Here is a 20,000-nt window from a genome sequence, read left to right as displayed (position 1 = left end):
CAAGTTAGAAGGAAAAAGAAACAGCATAAGGAAATATTAACATGGCCAAAGTGGTCAAAAGACATCTCTCCAATGCAAGAATGTGTTTCTGACAAACCTGTTCTTGTTGGGCCATGGCCTGGTATGATGGTGCCACTTTACACTCTGGTCCCAATAGAGTAACATACTTGTCATGGCTTCTTCCTTCCATGGCCTAGGCTGACTACCAGAGGTTTATTCCCTGTTTTTACCTCTGCTTTCTAAAAGGGTACACACATCAAGGGGCTCTCTTCTTTCCCCCTACAAATATTCTACCAATGTTCCCTCAGTTCACAACTCCTCATTGCCAATCTAGGTGCTGCTGTTCTATGAGTCCTAATGTATCCTATCCTGAGCCTAACATTTGTTGCCTTTCCTCCTTTTGGTGCTGGGGACTGAACTGAGAGTCATGTGCATGCCAGGGATGTACTCTACTACTGAGCTGCATCTTCACCTCTGAACTTTGTTTATCAAACTTGTCAAGAACTCTATTAAGTATTTGATACAATTACTAAGGTACATGAGAATAAGGGAGATGCTGCACTTAGCAATTGGACAAAAATTCACCGATCTATAGGAATCACCTCCACATTAGCTTGTGTGGCAATGAATGCAGAGCTCTGGCTAGGAGAAAACAAAAGTCATGCCTGAGAAATACATGGTGGTCTACTGGTAAAATTATCAACAGGAGTTTTCTAAGGAGTGAGGCATGAGTCATTAATTATGAACCAAGAACTACTTCTTCAAAAGTGTAAAGAAATAAGCCAAAGCCACCAGAAAAGACTCATGAAAAGACTCATAAATGGGTACTTAAGAGAAAACAAAAATGTTCTTAGTCAAACACTGGTAGATAGGATGGGTGGTGCCTCCATCACAGCTTGGCCTCAATCCTTAACCCACTGAGGAATGAGAGTGCCTTGGCCAGGCCTGCCTTCAGTTCTGACCCAGCAGCCTTAGAAGATTTGGGTTCATCCAACCTGGTAAGTTCTAGGACAAGAGACCCAGGGGTATCAACACTTACTCCCTAGGACTCCCACAATGGAAGCTATTTGCACTTTGATCTCCCTGGGGCAAGGACACAAAATAACCTGCTTCTAGTCACAGATCACTCTCTGGGACAGTTTACTTTCTAATGAGTGAGACCAGCTTGGCTTAAAGATCTCTATCCCACCCCTCCCCACCCTACCCCAATCTCAGGGCTGGTAGAGGAAAACTTACGGAACTTACCATCTTCCAACTTTACTAGCAACAAGGTACTTGCACCTCACCCAGAAGTACCTTTTCCTTAGAGCTTTCTATAAGTTGCAGTATTCCCATAGCCCTGTTTCTGAAGAAAAAGGTACTCTTACAGGTTATTGGTGGCCATGGAGGAATGCTTGGCACAGACAACCTGCCTGGAGCCTCACTGAAAGAAGAGTGAAAGATTCTGGCAAAAAGAACCAGTGATTGATTTGGCCTCCAGTGAAAACAGAAGTGTTCACCCTCTTCCTGGCCATTGTAGGTTCTAAGCAATTGAGATTTCTGTTTCACTCATGTAAAGTAAACATACCCAACAGGCTAGATCCATCCATCCCTTATATCCTTACAACACCCTGTGGGCCTCAGACAGCTTTGACTGCTGGAAAAATGAACATGAGAATGGGTCATTGGGAGAGGCCATGTCTCCCTCCTCTGTTTGACTTGGAAGTACTGTGTCAAGCAGTTCTTGATACACTATGGGATTGGTCAGCTTCTCAGCCTCTCACTCCCTCAAACAGCTAGAATCACTTCTGTACTTAAAGCTGCCAGACACCTTGAGAAACTACCCTGGCAACCAGGAACTTGCACTCATCCTGTGAGTGCTGCTTCATTGCCAACTGAACTCTAAACACAGGGATCAGTGTTCCTGATACTGTTTCTGGGGAATGTGACTGAAATCCCTCTGATGGGACATGAGACAAGAACCTGTGGTTGTCTGAAGGAGAAGTAGCATCTGGATCTAGTTTTCTTTCTCTTCAAACTGCTTTTTTGCTACTTGCATGCTTTTGAGAGATTGAAAACTATAAAACTGGGCCAGGGGGAAAAACAACAACATTGGCACTTGTCATCCTCCTCTTCAAAATAGCAGAAAAACCATGAATTTAATACTCCTCTTGAGCACCAGTCCTATATTGCTAAGATTAAATCCTTCTGGCCAAATTTATATTTCAAATACACTGAAAGAATAAAAAGGATTCTAAAGAAGAATAAGGGCTCAGGGTATAAAATGTATACTTCTTTATTTATACAAATAGGGTTTTAAAACAATCATATTTAAAAGAAATCTGCATTTTTACATTCACTGTCAGTGAGTTCCTGACAGAGAAGGCTGAGCATGATGATACATAGCAAGGTCCCACTGCAGGACAACAGTAGCTCAGGAAAGCACCATTTATTTGAGAAGCAGTAGGCAGGCTCTGGCATTCCTGTTGCACTGCTAGCAATGGGAAGTCTTAAACCTCTTCTTCCACAAGACTTCTTCAAATTCCCCCTGTTCATCAGCAGTGGCATCTTTGATTTGCTGGTACTTGGACACCGGGTCATTGATGTTGCTTTCAACCTCAGTGAACTCTATCTCATCCATGCCCTCACCTGTATACCAGTGCAAGAATGCCTTGTGCTGCAACATGGCACTGAACTGCTCTGAGGTGTGCTTGAAGGGTTCCTGGATGGCCGTGTTGTTGCCAATGAATGTGGCCAACATCGTGAGGCCATGTGTGGGGATGTCATACACAAGTGTCTTCACGTTGTTGGGGATCCATTCTGCAAAGTAGCTGCTGTTCTTGTTCTGCAAGTTGAACATCTGCTCATCCACCTCCTTCATGGACATGCGGCCTCGGAAGATGGCAGCCGCTGTCAGGTAGAAGCCATGGCGGGGATCACAGGTGACCATCGTGTTCTTGGTGTAAACATCTGCTGGGTGAGCTTGGGCACTGAGAGAGCATTGTACTGCTGGCTGGCACGGCTAGTCAGGGGTGCAAGGCCAGGCATGAAGAAGCACAGGCAGGGCAAGGACACCGTGTTCACAGCCAGCTTGCGCAGGTCTGCATTCAGCTGGGCAGGGAAGCGCAGGCAGGTGGTGACCTTGATCATGGTAGCCAACACCAGGTGGTTCAGGTCTCCATAGGTGGGCATGGGCAGCTTCAAGGTGCAAAAGCAGATGTCATACAGGGCCTTGTTGTCAATGCAGAACGTTTCATCTGCATTTTCCACCAACTGGTGGACAGACAAGATGGTGTTGTAGGGTTAGGTGAGGATGATAGGGTTAGGTGGATAAAGGCTCAGCCCAGCACTGGGAACTAGAGTGTCTGGATGTTAGGGAGGAGGGGTGCCCGTTAGCCATCTCCCATGGACTATGATGACATATCAAATATGAAGTTGTCTGGTCTGAAACTCTGGCCAAATGGTTCCAATCTCACTGAGTCTAAGGTGCCAGTGTCCAACATCTTGGGCAAGGGCATGACACTGAAGGTGTTCATGATGCTGTCTGGGAACTCCTCTCGGATCTTGTTGAGAATCAGGGTGCCCATGCCTGACCTGGTGCCACCTCCCAGGGAGTAGGCCAGCTAGAAACCCTGGAGACAGACACACCCTTCTGCTCACCACTTCCAGCACTGACTCCACCAGCTCGGTTCCCTCTGTGTAGTGGCCCTTGGCCCAGTTATTGCCTGCTCTGTTCTGGCCTATCAGACACAAAGACATGATGAGACACATACTCCAGGAATAATGACTTTGCTATATGCATTGTGAAGACTATAGGCTCCTCTGAGCAACTTTGGCTATTATTTTAGATACACTGGCGAAATAAAGGAAATGTTTTCTTTTTTGGGGTCCAGTCGTGGGCCTGAACTCTGGGCCTGGGGGCTGTCCCTCAGCTCTTCAGCTCAAGGCTAGTGCTCTACCACTTAAGCCACAGCACCACTTCTGGCTTTTTTTCCTGATTATATGGTGCTGAGGAATCGAACCCAGGGCCTCATGCATGCAAGGCAAGCACGGTACTGCTGAGCCACCTTCCTAGCCCCCAGGAAATGTTTTCAATGTATCTGGGACCCTACAAATCAACCAGGTTCTAAAGAAAGTAAAGACAATGTGGAGGAAGATACATTTTAACCCAAACCACGTACTTCTAAAAATGAACAGAGCCTGGTGATGGGAAGGGGTCTTAGTGGTAGAGTGCTTGCCTCACATGCACAAGGCCCTGGGATCGATTCCTCAACACCACATAAACAGAAAAAGCCAGAAGGGATGCTGTGGTTCAAGCGGTAGAGTGCTTGCCTTGAGCTGAAGAGCTGAGGTACAGTGCTCAGGCCCAGAGTTCAAGCCCCACAACCGACCAAAAAAAATGAACAGAGCCTGCCTCAATACTGGAAAAGTACTTACTTTCACAGGAGGAACAGGAGAACAGAATGGTCAGAGGGAAGCTAAGCTGCAGGCACTTGTCTGCACCTTGCTCACACATAGCTGTGCTTTGATTTCTGGTGTCCTGAAATGGTTCCCTGTTATTGTCAGGTATTTGAAAGGGCCAGCAGCGCTGAAACCTTGTTGGAGGCATTCCCTGCTCGCTGTTCATTCCCTTCAGAGGCTGTTTGCAGACTGGTATTTGTCTGTGCTGATTGAGTGGACAGGGACATGACTCCCGTGGACTGAAATAGGTGGGTTAGGTGAGGATGATATCTAGATGAATAAAGGCTCAGCTCAGCTCTGGGAACTGGAGTGTCTGGATGTTACGAAGGAGGGGTGCCTGTTAGCCATCTTCTATGGACCATGCTGACGTACTAAATATGAAGTGTCTGGTCTGAAACTCTATGGTTCCGATCCTACTAAGTCTAAGGTGCCAGGCTCTAGGTCCACCATGATGGCCCGAGGAACATATTTGTTGCCTGTGGGAACAAGAGTTGACTTGGGCCTATACTTGACAAGGAACTTAGGAGCAGAGCTTATGATTCTAAGTGGCTCTCAGCATTCATTATAGAAATTACAGCATTTCAGACATGGAAACAGAAAAGATATCTTGAGAATGAATCACCATGCAAGAGGCTTCAGCAACTTTAAGGACGTTTGCAGTTGTCTATTTCCATGCATTTTATTCCTTTGCCTTGGGCATGGTGGCTGAAATCTCAGCTACTCAGGAGGCAAAGATGAGCATCAGGCTTTGAGTCTAATGGGGCAAAAGAAAGATGACAACACCTTTTTTTTGTTGTTGTTGTTCATGGTGGGGCTTGAACTCTGGGCCTGGGCACTGTCCCTCACCTCTTCAGCTCAAGGCTAGCACTCTATCACTTGAGCCACAGTCCAACTTTCAGTTTTCTGAGTTGTTTATTGTAGATAAGGTTCTCAGGGACTTTCCTGCCCAGGCTGGATTTGAACGATGATTCTCATTTCTCAGCCTCCTGAGTAGCTAGGATTATTGGTGTGAGTCATCATTGCCTATCAGCAAGAAGCTTTCTCTTTTTTGTTAATTTTATTTTTATTGTAAAGGTGCTGTATAGAGGAGTTACAGTTAAATGAGTAAGGAAATGAGAACATTTATTGTCGAACATTGTTACCCACTCCTTTGTTGTTCTCCCACTATCCCTTCCCTTCCCCAATTAAAAGTAGCTAGGTGCAGAGCACCAGTGGCTCATGCCTATAATCTTAGCAACTGTGGAGTTGGAGATCATCACTGTTCAAAGCCAGCCTGGGCAGGAAAGTCTGTGAGACTCTTATCTCCAATAAACTGATAGAAAACCAGAAATGGCACTGTGGCTTAAGTGGTAGGGCTGCTTGTCTTGAACAGAAGAGTTGGGGCACAGCGCATAGGCCCAGAGTTTAAGTGCCACTGCCGACAAAAAAACAAACAAATAAAACAAAAGAGCCATGTGTGGCTCTTCAGCAAGTAGATGTAGGGGAAATTCAAGTATAATGCTTTCCTGGGGAAAATACATAAAATTCATATTTCTTGTGTTATAATTTTTCAATAATTGTTATCAAATAGCACATTTCCCTGTATTCAAATACTCAGAGCAACCTTGGGCAATTACTTGCAATTTGCCATTTAACCTGATTTTTCAAAAGGGATATCAGTTAAAATGATATAAACATGAGTTTGAGACTGCCCCCTTCCTAAACAATGACATGAAGAAAACTGGCCATCCTGCCTGATATACAGGATCTAATAAAGACACAATATAAAATACTGTTCATAGCAGTGACACAATTCCACACAACGACTCTCAACCAAGGAACCACAAGATTAAAGTCTTATATCTTACTTAAGCAATATCACCACAAAATACGAAGGTGAGGACATCCCCAAATGTCGATCTATAAAACTCAAATACATTAAATAGCTCTGTCCTTTTGTTTGCACTTTTTCATTGGTTTATTACACAGGAAAACCAATTATCTACGATTCTGTTTGTATACAATGATGTAGAATGGAAACTCTTTATATAAAATTAAATGAATTTCACATTGACAGTTACAAAAACTGACAATCTACTCTGTAGACTTCAGTAAGGTTGTTTGTATTAGGAAAGACAATATATATCACTTAAAAGCAGTGTTTACACATTATTATTGGGTTTTTCTACATCACAACAATGTTTTTTACTTTAAAAACCTTAAAAAGAATTTATTGTTGGCTAAGTATTCATATTCAAAATGCTGAAGTCCAGAAGTGTTATAGATTTCAGGGTAAGACACTTTATTTATGCTTTATGATTTGGACTATTCACATATATATTAGTGACTGAACATCCCTCTTTAAAATTTTAAAATTTTCAATTTCAAAATTTTTTTTTAGAAATTTAATCTGTATTTTAAAGAGGGCAATGCAACTGGGCTCTGGTTGCTGAAGGGTGAAATTCTAGCTACTCAAAAGTCTGAGATCTTAGGATCGCAGATTGAAGCCAGCTGGGGCAGGAAATTCTGGGAGACTCTCATTTCCAAGAAACTACCTGAAATAGTTGGTGTCATGCCACCTCCTGCGGAGTCTGCATGAGATCGCCTTAGACAAAGAGCTTTAAGGAAGCATGCCTGCAGGAAGGGGGTGTTGGTTCAAGGCTTCCCATACACTTGGCTGCACCTTTATAGCCTCTACCTTTATTCTTACTATATTCTTCTTGGCTGTACATTCATTGCTTTTATTCTCGTTTTGGCTATTTTTCTATTGATCCGTGAACAGAGCATGTTGTTTCTTTCCAGTCCAATAGAGATGACTTCTCTAAATAATAAAGACTAGGACCAAAGATTAAATGTGGGCGATGCCCCAATCAATCATCTGATGTGACGCTGCCTCCAAAAACTCCTACAACTTCACAAGCAGTTTTGTGGCTCACGCATAGTAAACATAAAAACTTAAAATTTCCAAATATGTTACAACAAGCAGAATTAATGAATTAAACTAAGCTAGAAGGAGTTATCCCAGAAGCCCAGAGAGTTCTACAAAAAGGAACCCCTGGTAATAAAAGGAAAAGAAAGATTGAAGAGATGAAGGACAATGCCTATGCCCAGAGTTGAAGCCCCATGACAAAAAAAAAAAAAAATCCAGGTGTGGCTAGTCAGCAAGTACAGGTAGGGGGAATTCAGTAAAAGGCTTTCCTGAGGAAATTCACAAGTGTATACTCAAAAATTAAAACAAAATATATGGTGGAGGGGCTCAGGTGGATACAGCACTTGACTTACAAGATTGAGGCCCCAAATTTGAACTACAATACCACCCTAAGAAAGGCAGGAACTCCTTCCTTGTCATTAGTATTCCCCAGGGACCTATTCTGCCACAGTATTGGAAGCCAGACAGGAGACACTCACTAGCTGCCTCGTTGTAATATACCTCGATTCTCTGCAGCTGTAAGCTGCTGTCTACATAATAGTTGCCAGTGCAGTCAATGTTGTGCTCATCGCTTAGCATTTCCCAAAACTGAGATGGAACTAGAAGTGTATTATGGCCTAGAATGTTAACTGTCCAAACAATGGATTTTAAAATAACTATAAGAAATCCAAGTCCTGTTGACACAAATATTTTTGTAAAAAAATTAATTTTTTAAATTAAAAAAAGCACAAAAATTGATGGTATTTTAGTTTTGTTAATCTCTTTGCTATCTGGCTGAATAGAAGACATCTGGGTTCTCCTATGTTTATTCCATCTTACGGGATACCATATTCTGTTTGGATTCTATGATGAGAACCTGTCCTTATATGGACATGAAATTGCCAAAGCAGTAACTTGAAGACTCAGCTAGAAGGGTCTCCAGAACCCCAAGGGTCCTCAGAGCATACACCGACAACCACGGATTTAGAAAACACCCAACTTAAGGGAACTGAGATAGGGCATGAAAACTCAGAGAAATTTGCATTAAGGTTGATGAACTGTTCTCAATTATCTAATACTCATCAGTTGACAAAAAGGGAATCCTCTGTATCTGTCAGCTCAAAGACACTGCACTCCTTTCTTTCAAATCAGACCAAAAATGCATTAGTCTATTCCCAGGAAACTAAGTACAATGACTTGAGTCTCAGGTAAGACTAAGACATGCAAGGGATTTGAAACCACCCCAGACTTGCTTAAAAAACCACACCCACCTGGGCCACACAAATTAGGGAAATTGGGGAAACTATCTGGGGGACTTGATTTCTAGGAGGTTAGGGACTACTATGGAGCCCCACCTACCTCAGCCTAGACATGACCACCACCACCTGCACCCTCCAACCCCGTCCTCTTCCTCCTCATCCCCCTAAATTTGAGACTAGGATCCTAGGCCAGTGTCATGCTCCCCTTTGCGCCAATCTGGTTGCCACAGTGGCTTGCCTGTATGTACACGATCTCCCTCACGGTGTAGGGCTGCAAAGCAGTTGGATGCGTGTCCTCAGAAGTGGTGTACACAGAGGAAAACAGGTAGGGCTGGGGAGCAGGAATCTGACACAGCCAACTCAGATCCCCATTTAAACCTCTGGTTGTTACGGGGCAGAGGAGATGGGGTGGACTTGATAGGCAGAGCCAGCAGGTGCTCCAACTCAGTCTGCCTACTGCTGGGTAATCAGAGATAGCTACCTGTTATCACTTAGCCCTGGCATCCAGCTGTCAGCCTCAAGTCAATTAGCTCAGCTGCCACTCTATTTGGAACCTCTTGCCACACTGCCATCCACCTCCCACCCTGACTCACAAGAGAGGCTGAACCCTGGGATCCAGGAAGCAAGAGGAGGGGCTTCCTCTACACAAGGTACTTGTGCCAGAAGCCAAGAACAAGCCTACCATCTATTTTTGATAGGAGGGCCTAGAACTGAAGGGGCACGTTCTGTTGGATTCCATGACTGATTTCCATTCTGGGAAGAGTCAGGGGCTTAGGGCCTTGCCTTCATACTCAAGTTTTCTTTTCTTTTCTCTTAAAAGCAGCTTGCTTTATTACTTAAGCCATAGGTCTACTACAGTCTACTTTTTGTTTCATTTGGCTTCTGCTCCAAGAGTGAGAACTCAGCTCCTGCTCTGTGTGTGTGTGTGTGTGTGTGTGTGTGTGTGTGTGTGTGTGTGTGTGTGTGTGTGTGTTTGGCCGGAGTTAGGCACGTTGGTGTTAGGGCTTGAAATTAAGGCCTGGTGACTCTTTCTGAGATTTTTACTATTATTGAGATTAGGTGATTACCTAAATTTCTCTTATTTCAGAATATTGTGGAATAGTGATATTTAGTTGAAGTCACAAACATATTTTAACCTTCACAATGCAAATTGTCATTATTATGGTCGATAAAGTTTGTGAATTCTATAAGCTTTGACAATACAATTCTATAAGCTTTGACAATACAATTATTTCTTCCAGGTGATATATACATTTCTTTCCTTTTGCTTATTGTAAGACGTTCTGTCTTTCACTCTCATTCCTCTCCTCTCTTTCTGAGGTTTTATTGATTTACTTAGTTAACTGAAGGGTAGATGGCTCTACTACTTGAGCCACAGCTAAACTTCTGCCTTTTTTAAGTGATTAATATGAGGAAAGAATTCCATGGGTAGTCCAGGGCAGTACAGAGAGGCTTGAAATATGAGGATCAGCGTTCAAAGTCAGCCTGGGCAGGAAAGTCAATGAGCCTCTTATCTCCAGTCAGCCTAATAGGTGGAAGATAGTAGAGCTGTAGCCTTGAGCAAAACACTTCAATTTTAAGTCCCTCGACTGAACACACTGAAGCAAGTTTCTTGGACTTTCCTGTCCAGTATGGCTTTGAACAATGACCTACAGATTTCTGTTTCCTTAGCATTCAGAATTATAAGTGTGAGTCAACATTTACAAATCTTTAATTACCTCTTCTTTCACCTTTTCAGTTATTTATTATTTCTTTCTTTTTGGCATTTGTTATTAGGCACTAGCTATTATGCTGATTTTTTGTTTCCCTTGAAACTACCATGACCTACAACTTTGACCACAGGTAAACTACAGGCTGTTTTTCTTTTTTGCAGCTCTTTTTCTAGGGCTTAAACTCAGGTCACAGTGACTGAGGTTCTATTTTTTTTTAATTGAGTGGTGGTTCTTAGGTCTTGAAATTAAGTCATGATGACTTTCCTTGAGGTTTATTTATTTTTACCTTAATAGTAGCTGGTTTCACTACTTGAGCCACAGCTCAACTTTTGCATTTTTTTGTGGTTAATAGGAGATTAGAATATCAATAGAAAGCCAAGAGCATTACAGAAAGGACTGAAATCTGAGAATCATGTTTCAATGCCAGTCTTGGGCAAGAAAGTCAATGAGACAATTATCTCTAATAACCACCTAGAGGTTGGAAGAAGTAGACCTGTAGCCATGAGCAAAACATAGCAAGTTCAAGCCCCCATACTGAACACAGTAAAATATGTCTCCTGTACTTTCCTGCCTGGGCTGGTTTGAACCAAAGTCCTCAGTTTTCAGTAATCTGAGCAGGTAGAATTTCAGTTTTGATTTAGAAGGCCTTAATATGCTCCCTTTCCACCTTTTCATTTATTTGATTGTCCCTTCCCCCTTTTTCAAAGTTCATGTCCTTTATTATTAGGGCCTACTCATTTATGCTCAGTATTTAATTAATTAATTTATTGATATTGCCAGTTTTGGGGCTTGAACTCAATGCCTAGGAACTGTCCATCAGGGACACAGCAGGCACACTACTATTTTCAGACATAGTGCCACTTCTACTTAGTTGGAAAAAACAGTCACCAGGGGACCTTTTAGCCGAGGCTGGCTTCCAAATGTGATTCTCAGATCTAAGCTTCCTGAGTAGCAAGGATTACAGGCATGACCCAGAGGCACCTGGCTTGTTTTTTTTAGATCAAAACTAGCAGGCTCTATATTTAGGCCACACTACTTCACTGTCCATGAGATTTTTGGCCTTTTGTTTTTTGCTCAAAGCTAGCAGGAACAAAAACTCAACTCCTGAGGTTTTTTTTTGGGGGGGGGGAGGAGGCTTGAATTCAAGGCCTAGTGACTCTCGCTGAGGGTTGTTTTGTTTTGTTTTGGGTATTTTGTTTTTCATTTCAAAGCTAGCAGGCTCTACTACTTGAGCCTCAGCTCAACTTCCGCCTCTATTTTTCTTTTAGTGGTTAATAGTAAATAAGAGTCCCATGGGAACCAAGGCACTACACAGTATCCAAAAATCTAAGGATTACAGATTAAAGCCAGCCTGGGCTAGAAAGTCCATCAGTCTCATCTCCAATTCAGCACATGATACAGGAAGTAGTATTTTTAAACTTGAGTAAAAACCCTCAAGTTCAAGCCCATGTCTAGCACACTCAAAAAGAAGTTAGTTGGACTTTCCTGCCCAGGCTGGATTCGAACTGTGATCTTTACATTTCAGCTTGGATTAAAGATATGAGTCTATATTATAAAAAACTAATTGGCTCTTTTCTTCTTCAAATACATTTATTTATTTGTTGGTTCTCTGTCTTGTTTTTAGGGCCTCACCAATCCTGCTGAAGGATAGAATGCTCTAAAACTTTAGTAACAGTTGCAATTTGGTTCATTTTTTGGTTTTGGTGGTTAGTAGGAGGTAAGTATAGACACTCCCACAAGGTCCTGACTTATACTGATTGCGGTTCATTGTCAGGAGACAAGGAAAGTTCATGAGACTCTTATCTCAAATTAACCTCCAAAAGATTGGAAATGGTCAAGCAAAAACTTGTAGATCATATCCCAGAAAGGAACACACACACACTCATACACACTCACACACACACACACACACACACACACACACACACACACACACACACACACACACATACACACAATGGGCTTTCCTGTCCTGGTTGGCTTGGAATAGTAATGCTCAATTTCAGTGTTTTAGAATTTCAAGTGTGAGCCACCAGTTTCTTGTTAATTTTTATCATTTTTAAGACTCTTTGTGCTCTCTTGCACTTTTTAAAAAAATTATTTTGTGGTTGTCTTAGTGCTAAATCTGTTTTTCACTTACCTTTTTTAAAACTTTTTTTCTTAGCTTTTTCTTAGCTTTTTTTATGCTCAAGGTTGCTGCTCTACCACTTCAGCCACAGTTCCACTTCTTTTTGCTGATTAGTTGGGAATAGGAGGCTCATTGATTTTCCTGCCCAGGCTGGCTGTGAACCACAGTCCTCAGGTTTGAGGATACTGTGTAGTGCCCTTGGCTTCCTGTGGGAAACTTCTGTCCTATTTACCACCAGAAGATAAAGAGTGTGGGGCAGAAGTTGATCTGTGGTTCAAATAAGAGAGCCTGCTAGCTTTGAATTAAAAAAAAATACTTGGAAGTCTAATTCTGGTACTAATTGTACACTATTCAAACAAAACAAAACAAAAAAACAAAAACAACTTATGCACAGTGACCAGGTAATAAGGATTCCTAACTGATAACCTGAACTCATTTCCCAAAGCCTTTTTTAGATATATATGGTCATTTGTGTCAGCTGAGGAGAGATTAAAGAACAAGGCTTTACAGGACAGTTACTCAGGACTTGGAAATCAGGATCCATTGGCAAAGCTTTTCAGAAAATGACTAAAAACTCACTCTTCACAATTCCAAATGGTTCTTCCCTCTGTGCAAGGGAAAGAGGGATGAGAAGGAAGAAATATGGGAGCTAAGAACCCTCAAACAAGGTAAGTTATGTTAACTTTATTAGATAAAGTAAAACATAGGTGTACGGTGTGCAATCCAGAAAAGGACATGTCACCTCTGTGTGGATCCCAGTTAATTTAGTTAATCGATGGTAAGGAGTAAAACCCACTATTGTATTTATAGAAAGGAGGTACATGGCAGGCAAGTCAGTTCACTAACCTCAAGGATTTTGAACATAAAGGAGTGAAAGTGTTGACTCTGTTTGGGTAACAGGAAGGAACAGAGCTGAGGAGGACTGAGATGTGCAGACATTCCCCAAGAAAGATCTCACTGACATCAAGTCTTCAGATGCATGCTGGTTGCCAGTGGCTTATGCCTGTAATCCTACTCAGAAGGCTTAGATCTGAGGATTGTGGTTTGAAGCCATCTGGGATAAGAAAGTTTGTAAGTCCTTTATGTTTTACAACTCAAGAATATTCATATTTGTTGCTAATTGCAACCCAAGGCAGTGCAATAGGATACCAAGCTGAAGAAAATTAGAAAATACACGGACAGGTATAGAGAAAAAGAAAAAAAAAATCAATGAGGACCTGGGGTCCCAAGGCTTACTGGCACTTGGGCCTCAGGTCATACAAGCAATCATATTTATTTGGATTCACACTGGGAAGGTTACCATGGATACATGCAAAAATGAAGCTTCTATATTGCAATCAGAACCACCACAGTGAGTGAGAAACACTGGTTCCCTTTTTGTTTTGAGAAAGGAGAATGCAACCTAGAGAAAATCCAGACATTTGGTCTATTTTATCTAGCTTCCTAGGTTAAGTTGTCAATTCTTTTACCTCCCAGGCTTCAAGGCCTTTAAAGCACTATGGAAGGGGGCAATAGCTTAACACTCTCCACAGCTGTGCTTTTTTTTTAAATTGTGAAAATACCATACAGAGGAGTTACAATTACATTGACAAGATAGTGAGTACATTTCTTATCAAGCATTGTTGCCTCCTCCTTTGTTTCCCCTTACCATCCCTTCCCCTCTCAACCCCCCTTCCTTCCCCCCACCCCCTACCGAAGTTGTAAAGTTCATTTTTCAACATAACATCTTATACATTTCATTGTTTTAATGGGGTCACCTGTAACCCTATTTATATATATATATATATATATTTTTTTTTTTTTATTGTGAAAATACCATACAGAGGAGTTACAATTGCATGGGCAAGATAATGAGTACATTTCTTATCAAGCATTGTTGCCTCCTCCTTTGTTTTCCCTTCCTATCCCTTCCCATCTCCCATCCCTCCCCATGTCGCGCCCCCCACCCCTCCCTCCAGCTCTTCCTACCTCCCCCTCAAAGTTGTAATGTTCGCTTTTCGACATAACGTGTTGTACATCTCATTCATGCAATGGGTCCACCAGTATCCCTATTTAAACAATTTGTTTTTTTTCCTTCCTTTCCACAAATTATACCAACATCAACTACAGTGAAAGCAGGGCTAATTCCAGGGGAGGTACATACAAAGCAACAAAGAAATCATTTTATAAATATGTTGGAAACAATCTCAAGAAAGAAAAAAAACATTTGAATCCTTATCTTGGGGTTCATTTCACCTAACATCAACTTGTCTGACAGTTTCTGTTTGTCTCAGACATATGCTAGTTATTTCAAATAAGGGAAACCATGGGACTTATATTTCTTTGGGCCTGGCTTACTTCACAGAGCTGTGTTTTAACCTTTGCATAGTCAGCTCTCAGCTTTCTGAGTACTATTCAGGTGATGTTCCAACCTCTCAAACCTTTTCCAGGTTCAACAGCTCAGCTTGAGTCTCCTACACCTATTAATATTAATAGTATGGATTACAAACAGTAAAAAGAGAAAAATAACATTATACATTTAAACAGAAATAACTGACTTCATTTATACAGGACAAAAAATTTAGCACTGCTGTTTAAGTCACTAATAACACTTTTTTAAGATATACTTTCATGGCTTTCATAAAACTTCCTATATAGTCCTTAGAGTGTCTTTTTACCTCCCATTTTTATTTATTGCATTTGCATAGTAGTATATCATCCTTAAAATCATATCACCTCATAATTAAAGTTTATCTTGTAAGTAAATACTTGTGAGACTTCAATAAAATATCAAAAAAGCTGAAAGTGGAGCTGTGGCTTAAGAGCTATAGTACAAGCCTTGAGCAAAAGAGGCTCAGGGGCACTGTCCAGACCCAAAGTTGAATCTCTAGTGTCCACACATACACCCCCCCCACCCCAGACCCCACACACAATCAGATGATAATGTCTACGAAGTTCTTCCTTAGGATGATCTTGGTGACGTCAGCAACTGTATCAAGTTTCTCTCTCTTACATGCATTTGTGGTAGTAGACAGCAGAGTCACTGTAGTATAACACATGTCTAAGACCTGGCATTAGCAAAGGCTATCATGTAACATATCCAACATATAGTCCAGCTCTCTTGATGGTAGATCTGCACATCTTGGGACTTGATGGGACCCATGTATTCTTCAACTAGCTTTCCCATCCTCTGTGCCACCTGCTGCAATGATTCATTATCCACACCAAATAGGCTTTCATAACCTTTCCCTAATTATCTGAATACTGGATGCCAGAGATGTCACGGAGACACTCTGTGGCTATTCCCCTCCCTGACAGTCCATTTTACCTCCTATGCTCTCCTCACAGATGTGGGCAATGGTCTCTGAGAGACTTCGTGCCTGATCTTGGAGAGATTTAGTTTTATTGTATCCATAAGCTTTGGGAAATCATGCAGTGAAGGGTCCAGGTTAGGAACATAGCTCCTCCTTCTGGAGGTTTTCCTGTATGTTCTCTTGGCCATTGAACAGAAGTGGAGTCTCTGAAAGGGAACTTATATGGTGTTCTCTGTCTGTCTTGGTCCATATAACATAGAACCACTTTCCCATCCCTTTAATGATTTAGACATGCTCCATATGATTTGTGCTGCACTGCTCTCAATGTAGTAACAATGTAGAGGACACAACTGGATGTTGTGTGGATAGCTGTCCATACTTGGGCATGAGTCCCCTTCCAGGCAGGACCCATAACTCCATGCTGGGAAAGTGAGAGGAAGATTAGCTGGCTTATATCTGTGTAATCTGAATGACCCCAGGAGGCATTGAGGCCTCCTCTTCATGCCCATGGCCCCTCAGCATATTGATAAAGAATGACACACCATGCCCAATCATCACCAAAATGCTCACCTGGTCCTGGGCATTATCACCACCGTCTCACCCACTTCTAGCAAATTCTCTTTTTCAAGGCCTTGCCAATCCTCCTCCTTGCATTCTCAGTTAAAATACTGCTGTCCATGAATAAAGAGCAGAAGACAAGGAAGCAGGTACCCTAGGGAAAGTAAATACTGGACCTCTTCCATGGTGAGAAAATAATGCAACCTGCAACTATAGAATAGCGAAGGAGTTAAGATGGTTGTGCACACAGTTTGTGCAGAAAAAATGCCAGACCTAGTATGCCCTGTTCAGAGTTTCAGTCCATAATCGTCTCTAACAAGGACATCTCAGGTACAGATAAACCAAGTTCATAGTGTCTTTCCTTCTTTTGTTCTGTGCCTTTCTGGGGCTTGCACTCAGGAAATGGATACTATCCCTGTAGTTTATGTTTTTCCCCTCAAGGCTACTGCTTTACCACTGGAGCCACAACTCTACTTCTAGGTTTTTTTGTACATAATTGGAGATAAAAGTCGTATAGGCTTTCCTACCCAAGTTGGCTTCAATCACTGATCCTCAGCCTCATGAATAGCTAGGGTTACAGGCTTGGCCACTGAGCCTGGCAGCAATACTCTTCCTTTTTCATTTCCTTTTCTTTATTTTTTTTGTAAGTTATGGGCCTGAATTCTGGGCTTGGGCACTGTCCCTCATCTCTTCAGATCAAGGCTAGTGCTCTACCACTTGAGCCACAGTGTGCCTTCCAGCTTTCTTTCTGCTTATATGGTACTGAAGAATTGAATTCAGGGCCTCATGAATGCAAGGAAAGCACTCTACCATTGAGCCACCTTCCCAGACTCATCTTTCCTTTTCTTAAAAAAATATTATTAGGAATATGACGTTCAGAGGGGTAACAGTTAAGTCAGTTAAATTAAACAGTTGTCAGGTAATGAATACATTTTTGGGGGACAATTACACCCCTTCCCTTGCTCTCAGTTTATCCCTTCCACTGTGGCTTTTTTGTGGTTAACTGGAGATAAGAGTCTTCCAGACTTTGCTGCCCAGGGTGACTTTGAACCACAATCCTCAGACATCAGTCTGCTGATGAGCTAGGATTAGAGGCTTGAACTTTAAAGTCAGGATGACTGTTCTGAAGATTGTTCTATATTGCCTATGGGCTGTGGGCCTGAATGGACTTAGGCAGTGAATGCCAGGCAGGTCTGTCATCCGGAAGCATGTGTCCTACTTAAGCCTGACTGGCTCTCAGAACAGATAGGTGATGCTTTCAGAGCAAGAACCAGTGTGTACTAGCTCAACAGAAGTCCTCACTATATTTATCTCATTCAACAACTACTGGGTTGCTTATATTATCAACACTTTCTTTCTTAAGAACATTTGTATTGTAAGATTGAAGTAACTACAGATTTGTAATGGCCTAGGAATATATGTGTGTTATCAGATTTAATATCCAAACTACATAACTGCTCTGAATCATGTTTTATTTATCTTAAAGTAGTTCTTGAATAATACTCTTTATTAGTAATGATATTATTAATATAAGTATTAAAGTTCTTCAAACAAGTTTCTCTTATTAGATGAATCCTTACAGTGACATTGATATTACTTTCTTTTTTTGGGGGGGGGGTCCAGTCGTGGGGCCTGAACTCTGGGACTGGGCGCTGTCCCTCAGCTCTTCAGCTCAAGGCTAGTGCTCTACCACTTGAGCCATAGCGCCACTTCCAGCTTTTTTCTTATGTGGTGCTGAGGAATCGAACCCAGGGCCGTGAGCATGCAAGGCAAGTGCTCTACCACTGAGCCACCTTCCCAGCCCCAAAGATTCTTTTTTTTTTTTTTTGGCTGGCCGTGGGGCTTGAACTCTGGGCCTGGGCGCTGTCCCTCAGCTCTTCAGCTCAAGGCGAGCGCTCTACCACTTGAGCTACAGCGCCACTTCTTACAGTGACATTGAAAGCATCTTCTGGAGCAGCAATGGAAAAGATACTTGGTGAATACTAAGAATGAGGGATGAGAAGTGTGAAAAACAGAACTAAGAGACTTACAAGTGTGACTGGGAAACATCTTCCACAGAGCAGAATCCCAGACTTTTGAAGGTTAGTCGGTCTGAGAATAGGTCTTCAACCAGTTCACGTGACCACATGGGTGAGTCTCAATGTTGCCACATAGATATTATTTTGATTCCTATATGAAACACTCATGTCTGATGGGCTTTCACAACACCAGATTTATGAAAGTTTGCTGTCTTCTTTCCTTCAATATTACTTCACACTTCAATATTGAGTGCATTTTTTCTTTTAAAACATGAAAACTCAACACCATCTTTTGGACTGAGGTGTTTCCTGTCTCCCTAAAAATAGCTCTGTTATTTAAGATGCTTCCTGACAGGTTCCAGTGCCTCACTTCTTTAATGCTAGCTACTCATGAGGCTGGGATTTGAAGATCAGAGTTGAAGCCTGCCATGGTAGGAGAGTCCATCAGAATCTCATCTCCAATCAATTAACAAAAAAGCCAGAAGTGGAGCTGTGGATGAAGTGGTAGAGCAGCAAAAAAGGCATAAGGGCAGGTTGCACTCAGCCTCAACCTGAGCCCCAGCCCAGCCTTCAGGCACACACACACACACACACACACACACACACACACACACACACACACGTGTCTTCCTGCCAGGCTTGTCCATGGGGTCCCATTAAATCGTTGGAGACCTGTCTTCAAATGGACTCACCCTTGTATTCACATTAATGTGGAAATTGGCTCTCAGTCACCTATAGATCTATTGGTTCAGGTTGTGTATTTTGCATCCCACTTCCTCTGCTTGTTTTCTGAGGTGAGTTTTGTAGCTCAAAACAGCTGTCCATACACTTCAAGATGCTGCTTATGGTCCCAGGGCCTGCATTCACACTCCAAATGGAAAATAAAATATAACCTGAGACACTCTGCTTACTTTGAGGACTATCTATCCAGGCAAGGGCAGCTCCCTATGAATGGCATACTGGAAGCCAGGCTCAGGGTGTTCAAACAGACAGAAGCGAGGTGTGGAGGGCTTGAGTTGTTCTGAGGAAAAGCAGAGAATGGAGGAAGACAGAGAAACTGGGAAAAGACAATCTACCTTCCCATGTTTCCTTGCAGTTCCTGATCAATAGTATAACCTTTGCTAATTGTTCTGCTCTGTGTGTGTGTGTGTGTGTGTGTGTGTGTGTCTCCGTGAATGTTTGCATGTACACAGTAGTTCTGGGCCTTGAATTCAAGGGCTGGGCACTGGGATGTCAGGATGAATGTGAGCAAGTATATCATATGCGTGTGTGGAAGTAACTCCATCAAACCTCTCAGTGTGTGCAACTAGTATATACTAATGAAAGTGAAAAAATGATTAAGCAATGCTCAAACTCCTTCCTAAGCTATTTAGAGATAACTTTAAAAAGTATGAGAAAGCATTGTTGGTAGGGGATATGAAAACAGCTAGTTAAAACTATGGGATTATTCAAGCCAGGTCCTAGTGGCTCATACTTGTACTCCTAGATGCTCAGGAAGCTGAGAACTAAGGATCATTATTTGAAACCTGCCTAAGCTGGAAAGTTATGACACTCTATATAAGATATACTACTCAGAAAAAGCTCAAAGTGGTGCTCTGGGACTCAAGCGGTAGAGTGCCCTAAGTTCAAACCACAGGACTGGCAGAAAAAAAAGAAATAGTCCAAACTTAAGATGTCTAGGGAGTTTTAGAATAAATATCCTATA

General features: G+C 42.1%; 1 pseudogene; it reads right to left on the bottom strand.

The window, feature by feature from the left end:
* Window positions 1-2,473: 2,473 nt before the first annotated feature.
* LOC122109099 overlaps window positions 2,474-20,000 on the bottom strand; it is an 82,169-nt pseudogene continuing 64,642 nt past the window's right edge.

The sequence above is a fragment of the Dipodomys spectabilis genome, unplaced genomic scaffold, assembly GCF_019054845.1.
Source record: "Dipodomys spectabilis isolate Male_0828 unplaced genomic scaffold, ASM1905484v1 ptg000068l, whole genome shotgun sequence".
Lineage (NCBI taxonomy): Eukaryota > Metazoa > Chordata > Mammalia > Rodentia > Heteromyidae > Dipodomys > Dipodomys spectabilis.
Note: the sequence above shows the minus strand (reverse complement) of the source record. Positions and strands in the feature narration are given on the sequence as shown.